We start from the raw sequence: 6,548 nt of genomic DNA on the forward strand, positions 1-6,548 counted from the left end.
CTTTTGGGCCCTTATTCCTGTTGGTAAGCTTCCAGGAATTAATGTTAGCTGTGAGCCAGTGTTCAGTAATCCCTGAGAGGTCTAGGTATTTCTCTGTATAGGAACCTTTAGAAAACTTATAGTATGTGCTTAGGATGATTTTGCAGGTACTTTGGATCTACTGATTCAAGTCTGGGAATTAGGCAAGAGGCAGTGGAGTTTAATCAGTGAACATTTATTCAACATCTACTTTCTGCCAAACACTGTTGTAGGCACTCATCCTTCTGTTTACCAGACCTAGTTTAATTTTTTTAAATATTTTTTATCAATATTACACAAGTACAATAGGACCCTATTGGTATTGCCCATCCATTTCAGTCCTGGAAGCCCCATGATTGATTGATTACTCAATGATAAAGAGCCCCTGGCATCAAAAAATTCTGATATTACTTTGGCTTCTGGCACTTAAATACTGCTTCTCTTCCTTGCCATGCCAGCTCCTGCCATCCCATGTGTAGAATTCCTGCCCAAAGTAGCATGTCTCATCAGCATTGCCAGCTGGTAGAGAACACTGTTTATGGCAGTTTTCCAAGATGTTGACATTCTCTTTGCCAAAGTAGTTTTCCGTACCTTGGAGGTAGGACATGTCTTTTTGGTCCTCCAGGAGACATAGTAAGGGAGTGGTAAGCAGGTTGCCCTTGATAAATCCATTCCAACACTCTATTCCTTCAGATATTTGGATTCCTTCAAGGACTTTCTGGCTTTTTAGTTTCATTTCATGGGTTGGTTTGGTCAACCAACACACCACCTGCTGGAACACAGGCTGGCTCTTGGAGCTGGTACATTGACTCCAGATGGATGGGCATTCCCATGTCAACATATTCATCCTGTCCCAGAATGTTTTTCTTACTTCCTTGGTCAGATAATCCTAGTATCCATTTCTACCAGTCTCCTCAGCTTTTGGTCAGTACACATTAGCAAATCATAAGTTTTTGAAACATGAACCCTTTCCTCCATAGTTTGACTTTATAATTGGTTCCCATGGCCATGCTGAGATCTGACTCTACTTTGTCAGATCTCAGGGAAGGTAGGAAAGGGAAAAGGGTTGGATATGAGGAGAGCTGGGCTCAGTTTCCAGAATAGGTATGAACATGCTCTTGAAGCAACCAGAGGGAGGAACAAGGACTCTGTGGGCTTATGAATTCCCTCACAGAGCCCCACTCTTAGGACCAGGAGTCACATTTTTTTCCCCTAAATGACACTCTTTCACTCAAGGAGTGGGGCAGCAATCCATTCAGCTGCCTTCATAATTCAACAACCTACAGATAGATGGATTGCTTTTGATTTAGGGATGTCTCAGCCCTGTGACTGCAGAGTGAAGAGACGCCTTATATACAGTCATAGTGAGTCCCTAGGAGCTCAGGGACTTGACTTTGTTATTCTCTCATTAAGCTGTCCAGAGCAGGTAGAAGCAAGAAATATGCCCCATAGTACTTGAATTCTTCATGCCTTTCTCTCAGGTTTTGTTGTAAGAGTCACTTTTCCCCCCAAAAGCCCCTACTGGACATTTGGCCACACTGATTTGGTTAGGGGTTTGCCATCCATGTAATGAGATGCCAGAGTTCCATAACTTAATTCCCAATATACTATAAATGCCTTTGGCATAAATCAGGTGGAAGAACCAATCTCAGACACTCTTTTCTCCTTTCCTGATGGGTCTATTATTTGAGATCATCTTGGTTCCAATTTCTTTGCTAGTGAAGACTCTTGGTTGCAAAAGACAGAAATGGACTGCAGTCAAGTGAAAAAAAAGTAACTGTTGGCAGGATGTGGGGTAGCTCACAGGACCTAACCTGGGCAGGGATCCAGAAAGGCAAAGCATGTTAGGTCCTTCTAGGTGGGACAGCTGCTTAGAATGCTCCTGGGGGACACTCTACTGCTCCTCACTAAGGATACTGTCTAGCTCCCTCTTGTAGACTTTTAGCTGTGTCCTCAAGATCCAAGTTCCTGGCTGGAGCTTAGCTGAGCTGCCCTTTGAAAAGTAGGAAGAGAGGATATCTGCTCCCTTTCTATTTCTGAGATGGATAGGCCACAGTTTCTGAATTCTCTTAGGATCCCCTCCTTCCTCCCAATCATGGCTGCTATTCAAATGTTGGGCAGGAAAGCAGAAAATACCCCCTCATGGCGTGCAGTTAAGGGAAAGTCCCACCAGGACTCACTAAGCCTCTCAGCTTTGGGGATGGGGGAGTATAAGCCCCAGGCCTCTGGGGACATTTGCTTGTGGGTCACCTACATGTTTGAAGTTTTCTGGGTAAAGGTCATAGCAGGTACCTGAGGCCACAAAGATCCTATCCTCTGAGAGGTCATGGAGAGGCTGTCCCCTTGAGTCCCAAAGAAGCTTGTCCCATGGGATGGCAGAAAGGAGAGGGTAGATGGACAGGACAGACCACGTATGGGGACCAGTTACCTGCCAGGAGGCTCTCAGTACCTCCCCAGGGCTGCTGTCTCCCCACCACTCCTCAGAGCCCCAGGGCTGTTTCCTCCCTGGGGCCTGCTCTCCCACACTGTCCTTCATGAGCCTCAGCTGTGGCAATAAACCAGAGGCCTTGGGGCATGGTTCCCACCTTTTGTTCTAGCCCCTCACTCTGCTACCTCTGCCATCTTGGGAGGCAACCATGACAAGATCACCTCCACTCAGCCATTTAACACATTCTTTGAGTACTTCCATATTCTGGGTCCTGTTCTCTCCTGCCCTCTGAGAGAGCAGGGCTAGGGGTTGAAGCATAGTGTGTCCTTGGAAGTGTGAGTGTAGCCTGTGAATGAATTAACTGCAGAAGATCTCAGCCAGTGAGAGGACCCCTTAATCTAAAGGGCTTGAGCAGACAGGCCAGGGTGGATGGTTCTGGAGACATGAATCCCTGCAGCCTTCTCCAAACTTAAATGAGCCCAGCGCTACTGTCCACCTGTGGGGTGGCCCAGCCTCCCCCACTCTGGGGACCTGGCCTCCGCTTAGCTGTGGGTAGTGACAACACTCTACTACTTGCTGCAGACTCAGCCACCATGAGACTCCAGCCACATGTTTAATAACCTCAGGGAGAGCTTGAATTTGCTCTTGGTCTCATGTAGGGCTTACTGCCCTTGGATGTTTTGTTTGCTTCTTGTGCCTGGTGGAACTGAGTAGCAAGCCTGTACTCTGTCTTTTGGGAGTCCTTTCGTGGTTTCTACATATATGCAGGGGGCAGGCTCTCCCTTGCCAGTTGTAAGGATGTGAGGTTTAAGTGATATTGGTGGTTCTGGCCCCATGCTTGGCTCCTGAACCCTCCTGAGTTACCTAGTCTGAACCCTCTGGGGGTGTGAGTGGCTCTGTCTATGAGGCCCTCTACCCTCTCATCTGGTGATCACAGGTATATCACAGGTCATTGATTGGAGGCTTCCGCACACTCACAGGGTACCCTGCCTCAGGGTGCCTCCTCACTGCACCAGCCTCTTGGAGCTTCCTTGCCCCATCTCTCTCTCAGGATGCAGTGTCACCTTCAGGAAGTCTTCCTTGGATGCCTCTCCACCCACTCAGGCCCTTCTCTATGCTGCAGCTCAGCCTTCTTCAGTAATAGGAGCTCACTGGCTTGTAATTGTCTCTCACGCCTCCACACATATGTTCATTTAGATGTAGATTAGACCCTTTATTAAGGGTCTCCTTACTGCTATTTCTGGCTTTAACTGTTCTTAGAAGACCCCATTACCACACAGTGTAATTTCCTCTTCCCTCAAATTCCCAGTTTTTCCATCTTACTCTGATGTATGACATGCCACAAACACTAACACAAACACAAGCCTAGTTACCTGAGGCTGTAGCCTTCCTCAGCCACAGTTGTAGGTCAGAACCACTGGCTATATCCAGACCAAGTGGGTCAGAGTTCAGGGAAGGGCCCTAGGAACTGGCTTCTAGGCTCTGGGGTGACTCCATTGGGCAACCTAGCTGAGAATTGCTGTTCTATAGACCCTGGAGCTGCCTACACAGTCCATCAGAGCAGGGCCATTCTTGAAGCTTCTCTGGACTAAAGAGAAGCTGAGGTCAGACCACACATTGCCCTACAACCCTCACACCACCCTGTTATAACCGAGGTGGGGAGCGTGTACTTCCTGCCCAGCAGACACTACCCTGTTAACTGGAGTGAATCTTGGTAAACCCCATCAATATACCACTACAAATTCATCCCACCCAGGCCAGCTTGTTGTGCCTTGAGCATCATCCATGTTTGTACCAAGTAGGCTAATCGATCTCTCCTTGACAACATTTTGCCTATGAGCTTGAGATGGGATCTTCTTGGAGCAAGTTCTGGGTCTGGAAGCCACCTGCTGACCTTCTGTAGCACCTGCCCTGCTCCTGGGTCCCCTTGCGTTGGTGGTGGGCCCATGGAACCCCAGCATGGACCAGCTCTCCCACATTGCTCAGGGCCTCTTCACGTGAACCCATCCATCTCAAGGGTGTTGTGGAAGTTAGCTGGGATAGTAAAAACATGGGGAAGTGTGGGACTCGGGCAGTACAGAGTGAACACTCAACAACTGTTAGTTATCTCCTTGTGTTTTTCTTCTCCAAAACAAATGTTTTTTTTTTTTTCTTTTAGCCAGTGGAATTTAATGGAAATCCATGTCTTGTTACTGGGCTGTGAGGGTGCTGTTTGTTCTGATGCTGTGGGCTATAGTCCTGATATAGGGACAAAGTCTGTGTTCAAGGAGAGCATTGACAATTAGAAACTTGCCTCAGAATGGTCCACACAGCAGATGGGAAAAGCCAGGGTCCTGGGAGTGTTTTCCTCCATGTGGACCTTGAGGCTTGTGACAAAATGGGAAACAGATAAGTGGTGGTCCATCCACACCATAGAATACCACGCAGCAACAGAAAAAATGAGCTGCTCGTGCACACGCCAGCCTGGGTCACTTTCCAGAGAGCTAGGCTAAGTGTAAGAAGCCACACTGCTGTATAATTGCATTTATCTGAAATTCCAGACAGCACTAATGACTCTCTAGTGACCAGCAAGCTCATCAGTGGTGCCTGGGGACAGGGTGCAGGGCAGGTGGGGGCATGCGCTCTTCTAAGTGTGGTGATAGCTTCATGCTATGTGCATGGGTGGGAAACCATCCAGTCATACCTTCAGTGAGTGCAGTTGTACCTATCAGCTATCTCCGACCAGTAACACCCCCTTCCAGCCACGCTGTCTCCCTGGTGGGAACGGCCCAAGGTCCTCTGGCCAGAGCCTCTCAGAACATTCTTTCTACTCTGAAAACAAGCCCCTTCCTGGGTGCCATATGCACAAAGACCACGATAGTTAGTGAGAGCAAGGTGGAGATCCCTCTAAAATAGAGACAAGTTGATTCTTGCTTCCTCCGTTGAGTGTACAGCAGGAGACAGACATTCTTAGGACAAGCATGTCTGTGCGTCGTTGATGATGTGTCATTTCTGACTGGTTCTGTAAGAGGTGTAAGGTCTAGGCACTATGCCCACCTGGGGTACTTGGTCATCTGAGGCCTCACTCCTGAGACTACAAATGCCTCCTTGCATCTCAGCGAGGTGGTGTTAGGATGACTGGCTGTCGCATTTGGGCCTGGTGAGGAGGGTTTGAGGAGATTTAAGGATGCAGGGCTTTGCTCTCCATTGGATGTGGGAAGGAAGCAGGGGCAGTTCTGTGATTGTGCGACTTAAGAAATTTTGCCCAGCAGTAGGGACAAGTCTGAGGCTAAATCTGGTAAAGCAGCAGCTATCACTCAGAGTAGCCAGCATGGGGCTGTTAGCCTTTGTGAGCTGGACAATAAGCATGTTCTGTCTGTGCCCAGCATGAATATGATGGGGGCTTCTTCTTGTGTTTCTCCATCACAGTCCCAGAGTAGCCCTGCCTAAACGTGATGTTCTGTGACATTGTTCATGTTCCACAGGATGATAACAGGGCCCCGCTGTGACAACAGCCAGCTCCTGCATACTGTGGCTACTGCTGTCTTTCTTGCTCATTTGGAAATGAGTAGAGTATGTATCCAACCCCCAGAGAACCGTATCCACAAATACATGGTGAGACCCCTCCTGGCCATGGTTACTGCAGAGGGGACCCAAGCAGATATTCTAAGAAAAGCCCTAGGGTGACTGTGCTGTGTACCATGGCTAAGAGCACACATATATTCCTGACTTGCTCCATGTACCTCCTCCCCACCTCTGCCTCCGGCCCCCTGCTAAGCCAACTCCACTCTCCAGCATGCTCTCTCTTTCCCACTCAAGGACCTGGCCTTGCCCAGCTTGGCAGGCCATCCACATGCTGCTCAGTGCCTGAGCCATATCTCACCAGGGGGCAGCTATGCACTCTGTCTCTGTCCCTTAATATCTGCCTTTTACCTGGAGTATGACTGCTTCAACCTGGAGAAGCAATGGGGACACTGGGAACCTCACAGCTGACTGGGCAGAAGCTGCAGGACAGATGAGGTGTTGGTTACCATGGTGGACTTAGGGGCACCAAAAGTTCCTAACTGCATATTTGGTGTGAGTTAATTATCCAAATCCGCAGTCTTCAGACCTGTAAAATGGG

This window comes from Hyaena hyaena, unplaced genomic scaffold, assembly GCF_003009895.1.
Source record: "Hyaena hyaena isolate Hyena2069 unplaced genomic scaffold, ASM300989v1 scaffold_713, whole genome shotgun sequence".
In the NCBI taxonomy this organism is placed as follows: Eukaryota; Metazoa; Chordata; class Mammalia; order Carnivora; family Hyaenidae; genus Hyaena; species Hyaena hyaena.